This window comes from Pinus tabuliformis, chromosome 5_1 (genome assembly GCF_031772625.1).
Source record: "Pinus tabuliformis cultivar Carrire ecotype Pingquan chromosome 5_1, CPIR1, whole genome shotgun sequence".
Lineage (NCBI taxonomy): Eukaryota > Viridiplantae > Streptophyta > Pinopsida > Pinales > Pinaceae > Pinus > Pinus tabuliformis.
The window spans coordinates 554,358,653-554,373,800 of record NC_142305.1 but is presented as its reverse complement, the minus strand read 5'-3'; positions in this window follow the sequence as shown (position 1 = coordinate 554,373,800).

The window sequence follows — 15,148 nt, the reverse complement described above, 5'->3', positions numbered from 1 at the left end:
GACAAGAGCGGACGACAAGAATGCAATCCTTAAAGATAGAGGGCCAAAAGTAGCCAGCACGGAGGATTTTTTGGGCAGTGGCATATCCAGACATGTGACCACCACAGGCGCCAGAGTGGCAGTCATTTAGAACGCACTCAACTTCCTCGAGGGTTAGACATCGGCGGAGAACAGAGTCAGTGCCGAGGCGATATAGTGTGTCCCCAATGATACGATATGGTTGAGACTGATGAAGAATCCTTCGCCGAGCGTCTTTGGACATGCCGAGGCGAAAGGAGGACGTTTGCAGATATATGATGATATCCCCGTACCAGGGATCGAGGGTGCTAATGAGAAACAAAGTCTCATCCGGAATATGATCCTCTGAGTGAGAGGGCGGGGAAGAAGATGGCAAAGAGCAAAGTAACTCAGCGAATACAAGGGATTTCTTGGACTTGGCAGTGGTAAATTCCAAGTCGAACTCTTGGAGGATGACAATCCACTTTGAGTACTTGCCCCCCAGCAACTGGCGTGACAAAATATACGTCATGGGGTTGCAATCAGAAACCACGGTGGTAGTGCGCAGCAAAATATAGTGACGGAAGCGTTGGACAACACAAACGACGGCCAAAGCCAACTTCTCGACATAAGCATATCGAGTTTCCGTGTCTAAAAGGTTACGGCTGAGATAATATACAACATGCTCAGTGTCATCATCGTCAGTTTGAACGAGAACCATGCCGATAGTGGTGTCAGCGGCAGCCAAATACAGAGTGTAGTCGCGATGATAGTTCGGAGGACAGAGCAATGGAGCGGAAACAAGGAGACCCTTGAGACGCTCAAAAGATTCCTGAGCGATGGTATCCCAATGAAAAGGGACATCTCGCTTTAGCAACCGTGTGAAACCTTTAGCCACCTCGGCATAGTTTGGAACGAATCGTCTTAGAAAGTTTGCTTTACCCTGCAAGCTTTGCAATTGCTGTAAAGAAGCAGGGGGAGGAAGATTCACTATAGCCTCGACTTTAAGGGGATCCAAACGGATGCCCTCTCGGGAGACGACGAACCCGAGAAGTCGGCCGGATTCAACGCAGAAGACACATTTGTGAGGATTGAGTCTGATACGGTAGTGTCGGTAGCGAAGAAAGATATCGCGAAGGTGAGTAGGGTGGTCCTGACGTTTGGCTGAATGAGCTGGTAGATCATCCAGGTATGGCTGTACAATGTGGCGAATGTCATGAAAAGCATAAGACATTGCACGTTGGAAGGTAGCACCGACATTTTTGAGACCGAAAGGGAGCTTCTTATAGGCAAAAGTGCCCCATGGACAGATAAAAGCGGTCTTGTGTTGATCAGCGGGAGCAATATTGATCTGGTTATACCCAGAAAAACCGTCCATAAAAGAGTACATTTCGCTTCCGGCACACTCGTCAATAATTTGATCAATGAATGGTGTTGGGAAATTATCTTTAGGACAGGCCCGATTAATGTCACGATAATTGACACAAACACGGATGGTACCCTGTTTTTTATTCACAGGCACGATGTTGGAGACCCAATCTGTGAGTGGGATAGGGTAAATAAAACCAGCTTTAAGAAGCTTTTCCACTTCCGCCTTAATAGTTGCAGCCCTACGGGGGTGTATAGGGCGTAAACGTTGACGAACAGGCTTAGCACCCGGGTACGTGAGTATCTCATGCACCACTATGCTGGGATCAATGTCGGGCATTTCTTCGTAGGACCATGCAAAGACGTCACGAAATTCGCGAAAAAGATTGGTATAGAGTCGAATCTCCTCCGGAGTACTAGTGACTCCAATGTGCAGATGTTCGACGATCCCTGGTTTCGCAGAGATGTCGATAGGCTGGGTTTGCGTGATGTTCGCCATATTTCCTTAAGAGGACACTTGATAAACTTGGATAGGTGTTTGAAGGGTTTGAAATGGGAGACAAGGAGCAAACCGCTCGAGACAAGTAAGCATATCTTGATGGGCAGGGAGAAACGAGGAACGATGGTGAGAATCATGCCAAGGAGGTTCCTCGGGAGACATAGTCTCAATAATGGCTTCGTCAGAAGGGAATATTTCTTTTAAAGGGTCTGAAGAAGTCTCATCTCCAAGCCATGAGGATGGAGCGAACGAGTCGGGAACCTTGCTCGAAGGAGCAGGTTCAGAAGAGGGAGCCGATGTAGCAATGATTTCGACGTAGTTGAGCTCGACAGGACTCAACGGCATCTCATCGCCCCAAGATTCTACTTGATCAGTGGGAGGGAGGATCCACGGATCAGAACGAGTAGTAATCATATTGACAGAAGCGACGTTAGGAGGTGGGAGCGGAAAAACACCCATGAGGGCGGGATCTTTGAAAAGCCCGGCTCCCAGACTCTCAGATGATTTGGAGGTATGCTCCACAAAAGGGATGTTGCCTTCAGAATAGGAAGCGAAGAATGACAGTTGGTCTACGGTAACAATCTTCCCTTGATGAGGGAAACGGATGATACGAAACAAAGATGAAGCTACAGCTTGCATCGCGTATATCCAGCTACGTCCGAGAAGGAGGTTGTAGGTAAGATTAGCATCAACAACTTCAACTTCCATCTCGACCGTCTTCCCTTCCAAAGAGATGGGCAAACGTTGGAGTATACCATAAGGACGGGATGCTCTTCCATCAAAAGCTTCCAAGGTTGTGGGAGACTGGCTCAGCGTCGGAGAACCAATAGCTTTCCAACAGGCAACAGACATGATGCAAGTTGAAGCACCTTCATCAATGACTGTACGATGAATCATTTTGGAATTAATAATAACCTGTATGAGGAATACGATTTGGTGAGGCAGTCTCGGCGTATGGCGTTCCAAGTCAAAAGTAATCAAATCCGAGTCGGCCGGGTCTATGCCACTGATAGCCGATAGCAAGGACTTCCTCTGAGAAGGGCAGCTCTGGAGAACTTCTAAAGCGGACATAGCTGACGGAGTCTGAGCTAAGTCCTCAACAATATTGTAGTGTTGTGCAGCACGAGAATTTGGGTTGTAAGAAGATTTCCGAAGTACTCCTTTTGGAGGGGGTCGAATAGGCGTCTCAGTGCTAGGTCTCTCGATGTGGAGTGGGCCTGAACTGAACGGAGGAGCACTAGAGGGGACCTCAGGCCCTTTCCTGGCCGATGAAGGATATTCTTTTGTTCGAGTACTGGTGTGGACAGGTATCGTTCCAGCCATAAATACTTGAGAACCGAGGAAGATGCAGGTTGAGAGGGGTCAGCCACCATTTGAGTTTGTTGCGAGGGAAAGGGTTCTTTGAGCACCGCAGGAGTCCCAGGGGTGCCTTTCAACAAACGACTAACTTCGGACCGCCTAGGGCAGTCTTTGGTATAGTGATCTTCATCACAGATAAGACAAGGATACTTGGGCTTGCACTTGGCACCTTCCTCGAGCGGAGGTTTAGGGGAGTCCTGTTTAGGTTGATCTAGCTTATTCTTCCCTTTTCCTTTCTTCTTTCCTTTCGAGGCTTTGTCTGCCGTGGTGGACTGGACGGCATTGACCTCGGAAGTAATATTCGAATTGGGTGTAGCCTGAGAAGTGTGTTCATTCGAAGCATTTGATTTTTGCTTCCCAGGGTTCGCGGAAATTTTCTTCGAGGATGAGTTAACTGAACCAATAATACCGTCAACAGTTGGTGTTGGCAGGGCTTTGGATGTTCCTGGCCTCGGGGCATCAGGCAAATAATCATACAATGTACCAGATTGGGAATAAACCAAGTCAAGGTACTGAGCGCGCGCGATAGCTTGCTCTTCAGTGACACATGCCCCCATGGCAATGTCCCGTGCTATTGGAGGAATGAACGAAGTCGTAAACCAGTCGGTAAGAAGTTGGTCGGGAATCCAAAACTTGATCATACATCGACGCCGTCTCCATTCATGGATATGATCAGAGATATGCGTAGCTGTTGTCTGTCTTAAGGATGTCAGGAGGTGTGTACCTGTTTCATATCGAATGGGCAACTGAAAATGAGTGAGAAATGCCATAGCCAACGAGTTAAAATCCTGAAAGGATCCGCGAGTGAGCTCAATATACCACTTAGCTGCAGAGCCAGTGAGAGTCCTTTGAAAAAGGCGAAGCCGAATTGAATCATCAAGCCACGAATTGGATGAACACCACAAGTGATAGGTCATGACATGAGCTTGAGGATCTTCATTAGCTTTACCATCGAATTTGGGACAATCACCGGGAATTTTCGTTGGAACCGGAGGCCAATACGGATTATGGAGAATGGGATCATTGGTCAGTTTGGACACATCCGATAATTCTAAGGTTGCTAAGAAAGGTAACTGAGGATTGAAGGACATCTGGGGCTGCGGGTAGGATGGAACACCTGGGTTCCAACCAACTAGCGGCTGCCCCCATGGGCTTTGTCCGGACGGATTTGGCCCCATAGGGTTTTTTCCGTAAGGATTTTGGTTCTGCCCCCCAGCGTTCCATGGATTACCAAACTGTCCTGCAGGAGCACCATACGGTTGCGGATAATTCTGATAAGGATTTGCCTGCAGTTGTTGATAATTTTGATATGGGGCAAACGAAGGTTGCCCTTGAGGTTGCTGGTAACCATAAGGTGGCTGGACTCCAAACTGAGTTTGAGAAACAAGCTGAGTTTGATAGACTGGTTGGGATTGAATTCCAACTTGCATTTGAAGACCGGATGGGGCCTGGGGTCCAGCCTGGGGCAAAAAATCGGGTTGAGCAGTGCCAGAAGGATGTCCTGTAGGTTGGGCTATCTGGCCGGAAGGATGACCTAGTTGATATTGAGGTTGGCCCACCTGCCCAGAAGGTTGTACTTGCTGGGGGTGGAGTTGTTGCACAACTGAGGGTTGTCCTGACGGACCAGATGGCCGAGTGGGCTGGGCAGTTGGTTGGCCTGATTGGATTTGAGGCTGGCCGACTTGCCCAGGTGCTTGGCTATACTGGACGGTGGGTTGACCATACGGTTGACCAGCTTGTCCAGATGCTGGACCATACTGGACATTAGGTTGGTTTGGGTGAACATACGATTGACCAATTTGTCCAGTAGGATAACCTTGCTGGATACCAGGCTGGGCTTGTTGAACAGAAGATTGACCTGAGTTACCAGAAGGTTGAGCATAAGAGGTGAAAGACGGACCACCAGAGGCCAAAGGTTGTCCCTGGAAGGGTTGTCCTTGTTGGCTCCCAGGTTGCCTTGTGTGAGACTGTTGGTCTTGATTAGGTGGTCCTTGGGATTGCGCAGACGATACTTGGCCACCATGATAATAGGTGGGGCCCCAATCAATTGACAACGGGACTGAAATCTCAACAGTCGGTTGAGACGACAAAGGCCTACCAAGATGTGGTAAATACTGGTCGTATGGCCCCTCTGCTGGGACGTTTGATGCAGGGTCAAAGACTCCGAATATAGAGACCGAAGGACCACTGGAAATGGGAGTCGAAGAAGCTACACATATCGTTGGAATGGTTGGGATTGAGGTAACAGACATACTGCGACTTTGTGGAGTAAAAGGCTCCGTGGTGGGAAAAGCGAGTTGTGACCAAATATAACTCGTAGAGGGAGTCCTAGAAGACATAACATCTTGTAATGATTTATAGCCTGGAGGTAGTCTCCCAGTAGTAGGGGTGCTACTAACAAGTATAGGTTCCGTTGCGGTGGGAATTTCACCGCTCGTCGCAACGGATTCTTCAGTTGAAGTAGGAGATACTTCCTCCATATCGGAAGAAAATAGTGGGGCCAAAATACGAGGGGAAGTGTATTCCCAAAAAGGGATACCGTCTTCAGAAGGTTCCCAAACGGGATTCCAATGAAATTCGTAAGTCTCGTCGCCTGGAGCACGAGAATTAATCGGTTGTATACTCGGAATAACAGGAAGAGTATCACTCACAACCGGTATCTCGGCAAAGGATGAAGACGAGATTGGTAATTCTGCCAGGATGAAAACTTCACAAAATCCTAGGGAAGCTAACGAGAAAGACCTACTCAAACTAACGCAAACAATATCTAACCGGGTAAATGTGAATCGCGGCCGAATAAATTTTAAGACAAAGGAACTGAACTTGACCTTTTCATGTTTTAAGAGTCGAGAAAAGGACAAAAAGATGACTCTAGTCTCCTTCGAATATTTAGTGAGCCCGAAGTGACAAATGCTCAGGTGAACCTTTTCTTTTAGGGAGTCCGAAAAGGGTCAAAAGTGACTACTCTGGAGAACTAGGCAAAAGGTTTACTAAACAATCCGTAAAACTGCATATACACCTTGGCAATCATACGAAAACCAAGGACTTCTCGTACGGCAGTCAATCTTCCCGAATGTTGTGTTCAGTGCATTATGGCTTGTAAGGCGGCAGACACGGCTTCCTGTGGATAAATGATGATAACCTAGTGGGGTCTCCACATATACTCGATGGTACGTGGGAGCACAAATCCGTGCTAAACCACCATCAAGTCACAAAAGGAGGAATTACCCAACCATAATGTGAAACAACAGTGACTAGGTTTAACGACGCCGGAACACGTCTCTAGCCTAGACCTCTAGATGTATGCGTTAAGTTCCAATGCGTTTTTAGATTCATTCAGTTCATTTTACAGTTGATCTTTGATTAGGTTTCAGTTTCCAGGTCCTACCGTATGTAATCTCCCACAATTTCCTAAATGCAAGCTATATGCCAAAATATATCATTCCATTCGATGAATGCTAACTACGGAAGAGTTGAGATCTTTCAATCAAACAAAATGATCACCAAACAATCAACAATGACTCTAATGCAACTAATAGCAATAAACGAAACTTTTTTTTTTAAAAGTGACTAATTGCTAATAACATATACAAAACTCTAATTTCCATTAACTAATGCAATGCAAGAGAGATTGTTTGTTTTCTTTTCGATGGCAAAATGCACTTAAACAAATTTTGAGAGATAATAACAAAGAGTAAAAAGACAAATTTCACTCAATGAAAATAGAATCAAGTCTGAAACACCAAGACAATCTTTCAAACCAAGAAAAATCACAAAAACCTCAATGAGCTATGTGATCTAAGCCCAAACGAAGCCAAGCGAAATCCAAACAAAAAAGAGGTAAATTGTTCAAAGAACACACTAAAAAGTTTTGACAACCACTAGACAAGTGCAAAAAGTGGCCAAGAAGTCGACTGGACAATCAAAGAACCAAAAACTCCCACGGAAGGCTCGATGTACAAAGCCACTAGATGCTCTAGGGCTGGAATATGAAATCGATCGAAAGAGGCAAACACCCGAAGGATGAAGGTCAAAAACCAGTCAAACAAAGCTCTGACACACTCCAGTAGTTGAAAAGATGTGACAAGACAAAAATCCAAGCTCAGAAGGCTTCCAAACAAGCAAACTGGAAAAGTTCACAGGCCTGGCGCGACTGTCAGGCTGTAACTCGCGCTACTAAGGGATTAGTGCGAGTTTCTTTTGTGCAACATGCGCCCACTGGCGCGACTGTCAGGGAAAAAGTCGTGCTAATCAAGTTTGCTAGCTTAAAAATAAAAACAAGCAGTCCAGGGCTTGATCAACAGTATCTAGACAGACCAGGCAGCAAGAAACAACTTAAAAATCCAACCCAGAAAGCTTATCTAAGCAAGCAAAACAAGAGAAAACCAAAGTGCAAGACAAACTCCAAGCTGTTCGGTTCGTAAACCAAACCGGAGATTGACTGAAGTGGCGTTGATCTACTTCGCTAATGCAGAGCAATAGCGTTTCGAAGGCTACCTGGCCGTACTTCAGGCTCCGTCCAAAGTTTACGAATCAAACAACAAATATAATCCCCAGTGGAGTCGCCAAATTGTTGGAGAGGTGAATCCCCTCTGCGGACAGAGGCGATCCCACTAGCCCAAAATTGGTCTAGAAACAATCAAACAATGCTATCACGCAAGTTCCTAATTGCAAATTAAAAGTGGATTATGAAAACCTACTTGGATTCCAACGCTAGTGTTGTAGAAGAGTTGACACTCCCATTCCTTTGCTCCGGCCGGTCACGATCCTCACGATCTCCGTGAATGGACACCTGCACATGCAAAGAACGATACGAATACAAGCATAAAATCCAATAGATGCAATTATATATCGGTCAGAAAAGATATAATTCAAACATCATCATAATGAACAGCAAGAATGGAACCATAATGATAGTCATCTATTATTGATAATCAACAAAGGAGTATACAACCATAGTTCTGACGTCAAATCCTCCTTTGGCTGGGTGATCAGCTACATATGTCTTGCAAAGCTTGTCAGGATCGGGGACAAGCCTCTCTCTCTCTTTGATTATGAATGCAAAGAAGACTCTTACAACAATCTCTCAGACTTCTGACAGTATCATTCTCCCTATGCTCAAAAACTAGCTTGTCAAATGCACCAGAACAAGCTTTTATAGATGGAGGAGGAGGAAGAGATACAATGAATCCAGACATCCATGGGATAAGCATTATCCTCGAAAAGCTATTATGGATAGAGATACGATGAATCTCGACATCCATGAGATTGGCATTATCCTTGAAAAGCCTCATGAGTCGAAAGGAAAAAACTCTCGGGCGTGCGTTTGTTAAAAAACTTTTCCAAACTTGGTTGGCGCGGGTAAGACTCTGAGACAGAGCGCCAACTGGCGCGCCTTCTTTGGAGAATTTCCCCCATTGGCGCGGGTGATACACTGTGGATCCGCGCTAATGGAAAAAGGGGACTTTTTAAGGATAATCTGCAGGAGATGTCTTCAAGGCATATGAAGTCCATACTTAGGGGAACATAATGCAAGTGTTTTCAAGCCATGTCACTTCTCACAGGTCCCGGAATGAGTCCTCCAAAGTGCGGGAAAGGGGTAACAGGGACGGTGACCAATGGTGACAAATTACTGTGTAACAACCCCCTTAAGGGACCAATGCCTAATTCACTTGGGGATATGGAGCCAAGGCTGATGATAAGTAATAACTTGGCTTCTTGATTAAGGAGGCCCAGGAAGTCAACTTCATCCAATGTTGAATGAAGAAAAGAAAAGTGACCTTCAAGCATTTATACTTCAAAGCAAATGATGCAAGATTATTGAGACAAATAATATCTAGGACATATCATTCATATAACGTTGGACCATACGTTAAATTAGCTAAAACATGCTCAATTCCACTTTTCGATTATGCAACAACTAGCCCTAATTTTAGAAGTACACAACAACAAGAATAATAACATCAAAATTCACGTACAAATTTATAGATTATATCTAACCAATATTTCGTTCACAAGACAAAGCTCCAAGACAAGATAAATAACCCAAATCCATACGTCAAAATTCATCCATCTCCAGAAAATATCCTCCAAGGAAAAAATGTGAAGTTCTCTATGATTAGAGAGATCCCAAGTCAAGTCCTCATGCAAATGAATGTATCTAACATCAGTATATAGCCTCCTAAGGAGTTTGAATTAGTCTATGGGCCTACATTAGCCCTTAGTGATAAAATCAGTGTGGAAAAAGTCGGCAAAAAGTCTCGATTAAATTGCTAAAATCCAATTTTTTGGGCTAGCCAATTTAATCGGTTAACTTTTTACTGACATTTTCACAGCTGAAAAAGTCAACAAAAAGTTGGGCTCGACTGTTAGGGAGAGGAACTTGAGTTGCTCGACCAATGGGAGAGCCTAAAAAATTGGATTATGGTGATTTAATCGAGACTTTTTGTCGACTTTTTCCACACTGATTTTATCATTATGGGCTAATGTAGGCCCATAGGCTAATTTGAAATCCTTAGGAGGCTATATATCGACGTTAGATACATTCATTTGTATGAGGACTTGACTTGGAACCTCTCTAATCATGGAGAACTTCACATATTTTCCTTGGAGGATATTTATGGAGATGGATGAATTTTGACGTATGGATTTTGACTATTTATCTCGTCTTGGAGCTTTGTCTTGTGAACAAAATGCTAGTTGGATATACTCTATAATGTTGTAAGTGAATTTTGATGCTATTATTCTTGTTGTTGCATACTGCCAAAATGATTGTTAATTTCTGGTAGCATTGGATGTGCGCTAAGCTTCAAAATGTGCAGGGAGGCTAGGACACATGTATTCCACAATACCCAGAAATCGTTTTGGGAAATTCCACCTCGAGACAATTTTATTAAAATAATTAATTATTTTTAATGGGTGCCTAAGTCTAAACTTAGGAAATTAAAATAATTAAAGGGTATTAATCAAACTGAGGGTGAAACTTATAGAAGAAGATGAAGATCGAGTCCAAATGATCTCAGCCATTGAATAGAATCTAATATGGGTTGTTGATTACTCAACTGGAGGATTATAAGGACTTTGATGGGAATTTGGAAGATACATCAGAGAGAGATCAAGAGATCAAACTTCTCAGAGAGAGCAACACGATAGTTGTTAGAGAGAAGATCGAAGTGATTTCTTGCAGTGAGGGGCATGGATATTTCCAGTTGGAGAGTTTCCTCATCCGAGAATACATCGCAGAGGAGGCAGGGAGAGATCCAGAAGAGGCAACACAGAGGCCATGCTGGGCAGTGTAGGGCCAGGTAGTGGCAACACAGAGCTTTAGAGGGAGTCCGAAATTCGATTGGGAAGTGGAGTTCCAGAGCTAGAAGCCAAGGTGTGAGACTGAAGAGCCAGAAGAACGAAGCCCCAAACAATAGGAGATCCGGGTAGAGGTGACGTAGATCCTTAGAGAGGTTGACGCAAAACTGCATAGGCTGACGCAGAACTGTGTAGGCTGATGCAGTATCTGAGCAGAGCCAGCGAGGGGCTAACCATCCAGGGCTTGGATTAGTGTCAGATTGCTAATGATAGTGTGAGATATTTCTCACTAATTTTCTGCCAATCAGATTCTCTATATTGGATAGCCAGTAAGGCATCCTAAGATTGCATTCAGAAAACTACTGCTTAATAATACAAACCCTCAGTTGTTTCCCCGTTTCTCCCGCATTGGGTTTTTCCGGGGACATTTTTCCAAAAAATAACGGTGTCATGTGTTGTGTATTTCTTTCCTGCTCAGTTTCTTGTTTCCGATTTTAATTTATTTGGTGAAGGCTGTAGTGTATTAGTTTCGGTATTTGCTTTAGGATGCAGTAAATAATTTGTTCAGTAATTTAACAAATAGAAGAAACTTCATCAGTTGTTGCAGTAGAAATTTTGGTCTTCCAAATTTTCACTTGGTATCGGAGCGCAAGGGTGAGATGGCAAAGGCCAAGCGATTGATCCTTGACGGAGTGAGAGATCAAGTAGTGTGTCACATTGTCGAAAAGGATACTGCCAGCAGATGTAGGAAGCATTGGCTATGCTATATGAAGGATCTTCCGAGCAACGAAAGATGTACTTGGAGTAGAAGATGAGATCAACGCAAATGCAGAAGGGGGAACGCATTGAACTATTCCTAACGAAGCTTCAGGAAATCAGAGACTCGTTGGCAACTATGGGGTGAACACGTCAGCCTACTGAGTTGGTGAGGGTGGCCCTGAATTCTGTTTTAGAAGAATGGAAAGTATTTTTCCAGAGCATCCTGGGCAGAGAGAGATTGCCAGATTGGGAAGGGATGTGGGCCGCTCTTCAGTAGGAAGAGATGAGGAGAGACTTAGTCGAGTGCAAAATTGATAGCAATAGCAGCAGTGGGATGAATCCCAAGGAGGTGGAAGAAAATGCAGCCCTTGCATCCAAGGGGCAGCAGGAGCAGCGAAGGTGGAAGAAGGATGTCTCGAAGATCAAGTGCTTCCGGTGTGGTGAATTTGGTCACTACTCTACACAGTGTCCTCTCAGGAAGAAGGATAAGGACGAGAAGCATGATCCGAAGGCTTCATTCGCAAAGATTGAGGAGAAGGAGTTTTCCGTGATTGCCCAGATACCTTTAGGGGAGAAGTGGGGTAATCTAGAACTGTAAGTTCGAAAGAACTACAGATGGGTAAGATTCTTGAGGAGTCCACTTCTTGGATCAAAACCTTGCTACGGGAGCCCAGATCAGAAGTAGCAGGATGGACCAGCGTCAGTTGGTGCAGATGAGTGCCAAAGTGATAGTTGGAGTAGCTAGGAGTGCCATAAACTGAGCAGCACAAAGTAGAGTTGGCAGAAGTGTAGTTGGTACAGTGCAAAGTTAGCAACAATGCACAGGCTTCAGAGGGTCAGCGCAGAGACTAGCAACAGTCAGAACTCCAACAAAAAATGCATCATACTAAACACATGTTCAGTAATTTTGGATGCTTTTCCGTTGCTAATGTAGTAGAAACAGTAAATAGAGAAGGTTGCAGTGTTGGCAGTGGCAAGGAAAACAACAACACAAATGCAAAATTTACGAGGTTTGTAGTATAGATGTAGTGTTGGCAGTGGCAGGGTCAGCAACAGTACAAATGCAACATTTGCGTAGTAGTTGATGGGCAACGATGTCAGACATCAACAACACAGAGGGAGATGTTACAGAGAAGGGTGATGCTTCAGCGAGTTGCATTACTAGAGCACATTCCTTGCTAAGAGGGAGTGTTGATTTCTAGTAGCATCAGATGTGCTCTAAGCCTCAAAATAGGGAGGCTAGGACACATGTATTCTACAATACCCATAAATTGTTTTGGGAAATTCCACCCGGAGATAGTTTTATTAAAATAATTAATTATTTTTAATGGGTGCCTAAGTCTAAACTTAAGAAATTAAAATAATTAAAGGGTATTAATCAAACTGAGGGTGAAACTTCTAGAAGAAGATGAAGATCGAGTCCAAATGATCTGAACCATTGATTAGAATCTAATTTGGGCCATTGATTACTCAACTGGAGGATTATAAAAAGGACTTTGATGGGAATTTGAAAAATACACTGGAGAGAGATCAAGAGATCGAATTTCTCAGAGAGAGCAATGCAACAGTTGCTAGAGAGAAGATCAAAGTGATTTCTTGCAGTGAGGGGTAGGGATAGTTCCATTTGGAGAGTTTCCTGATCCCGGAATACATCATAGAGGAGGCAGAGAGTAATCCAAAAGAGGTAGCGTAGGGCTGCGCAGAGCTGCAGAGGGAGTCTGAAATTTGGTTGGGAAGTCGAGTTCCAGAGCTAGAAACCGGGGTGTGAGACCAAAGAGCTAGAGGAACGAAGCTCCAGAAAATAGGAGATCCGCGTAGAGGTGATGCAGATCCCAAAAGAGGTTGACGCAAAACTGTGTATGCTGACGTAGTAGCTGCGAAGAGCTAGCGAGGGGCGAAACATCTAGGGCTTGGATTAGTGTTGGATCACCAGTGATAGTGTGAGGTATTTCTCACTAAATTTCTATGAGTTAGGTTCTCTATATTGGATAGCCAGTAAGGCATCCAAAGATTGTATTCAGAAAACTACTACTTAATAATACAAACCCTCAGCTGTTGCACTGGTTTTCTCACATTGGGTTTTTCTGGGGACATTTGTACAAAAATAACGGTGTCATTTGTTGTTTATTTCTTCCTTGCTCAATTTTTTTTTTTTTTTTTGAATTTAATTTAATTGGTGAAGGTTGCAGTGTATTAGTTTCGGTATTTGCTGTAGGATGTAGTAAATAATTTGTTCATTAATTTAACAAATAGAAGAAACTTAATCAATTTATGCAGTAGAAATTTGGGTCTTCCAAATTTTCACAGGGATTTAATCGTAAAAATCGCGACTTTATCGGGGGTCGACCCCAAACATTATTGAGCCCGCCCAGGCCATGAGTAAGTAGCAGAAAAGGGAAAAAAAAACCCAATCATTTGTCACTCTTCTTGCTGCCATTCGTCCCTGTGGAGAGAGGAGGAGTTTGTCAAGGTTGAAGAGGAGGATATTTCCTAGTTTTGTGGTGTGGATTTGGATATTTGTCCACTACTCGACGTGAGAGATTTAAGGTGCTGATTTGTTGTTGCCAAGTATGTATTTTAATTTCTCTCTTAGTCTTCGTTACACAAATGGCTTCTTAAATATTTCTATAATTCTATTAGCTTGTTTTTATCTTATTTTTTCTTAGAAATTTGAATCAAAACATTTTTTGGAATCTAGACTAAATCAAAACTTCAACTTTCAAGAATCAAATGACACAAATTCAAACCCTTGTTTAGTGAATCTAAGTGTGTTCAAGTGAGTGAGAAGAGGCATTTAAAATTTAAAATCAACAATTACATTTGTGTTTGCTTCTTATGTGATGGGCATTTTTTATTTTTTTTTCAATTTTTTTGGTGCCCAGGTTTAAATTCAAGTTCAAAATTTCAAACAAAATGCCAAGGCTTTTGTACGGTATGCGGGAATATGGTGAACTTGATACTATATACCGAATCTGGGGGGTCAATAAAATGTATTTGAATTGCAAGTTGTGTGGAAATCATATGTCAGTGGGTATCAACAGATTAAAATTCCATTTGGGGCAAATTTCAGGGCAAAATATAGAACTTTGCCCAAATCCATCTCCATAAATCATTCGACAGGCCATTAAATAGTTGATGGATAAAGAGGAGGGCAAAGGCACCAGGGCAGCACTAAAAATCCAACATGTAATGGCCTCAAGAGTGGGGGCAAGTGAGAGTGGTTCTTCAACATCACCTTCCACACCCACAAGTCCCAACCCCTCAACTTTCTCAAATTCTTTTGTTCCTAGAACCACACCTGGTGCATGACCTGGAAAAAAATCGACACTTAAAAAAAGGAAAAGGAAGAAGCTGAGAGGTTGGTCAGTAAGTGTCTTCTATGGAGTGATGTTCCTTTCAACATTGCCACGACAAACCCATTCTACCAACCTATGTTTGATGTTGTTGATGTCGTTGGCCCAGGGTATAAAGCACCTACCTTTGCAAAGTTGACAGGGCCTCTTCTTCAAGAGGAAAAGACTGATTGCATTGCTAGATTGGAGGAGTTTAGGGCATCATGGGAACACACTGGGTACTTCTTGGTTAGTTTTCCTAAGGGGACATTGTTTATGAAATCTGTTGATGCATCTGCACACATTAAAGATGCACGTTTATGATGTGAGTTGTTGGACATCTTCATTCAAGAAGTAGGCCCAAAAATTGTTGTCCAAGTCATAATGGACAACGTTGCAAATTATGTTGCAACTGACAGGTTGCTTATGGAGAGGAATACTAACTTGTTTTGGACACATTGTGCTACTCATTGTATTGACTTGATGTTGGAGGATAAAGGTAGGATTCCTCTTGTGAGGGATATTATTGAAT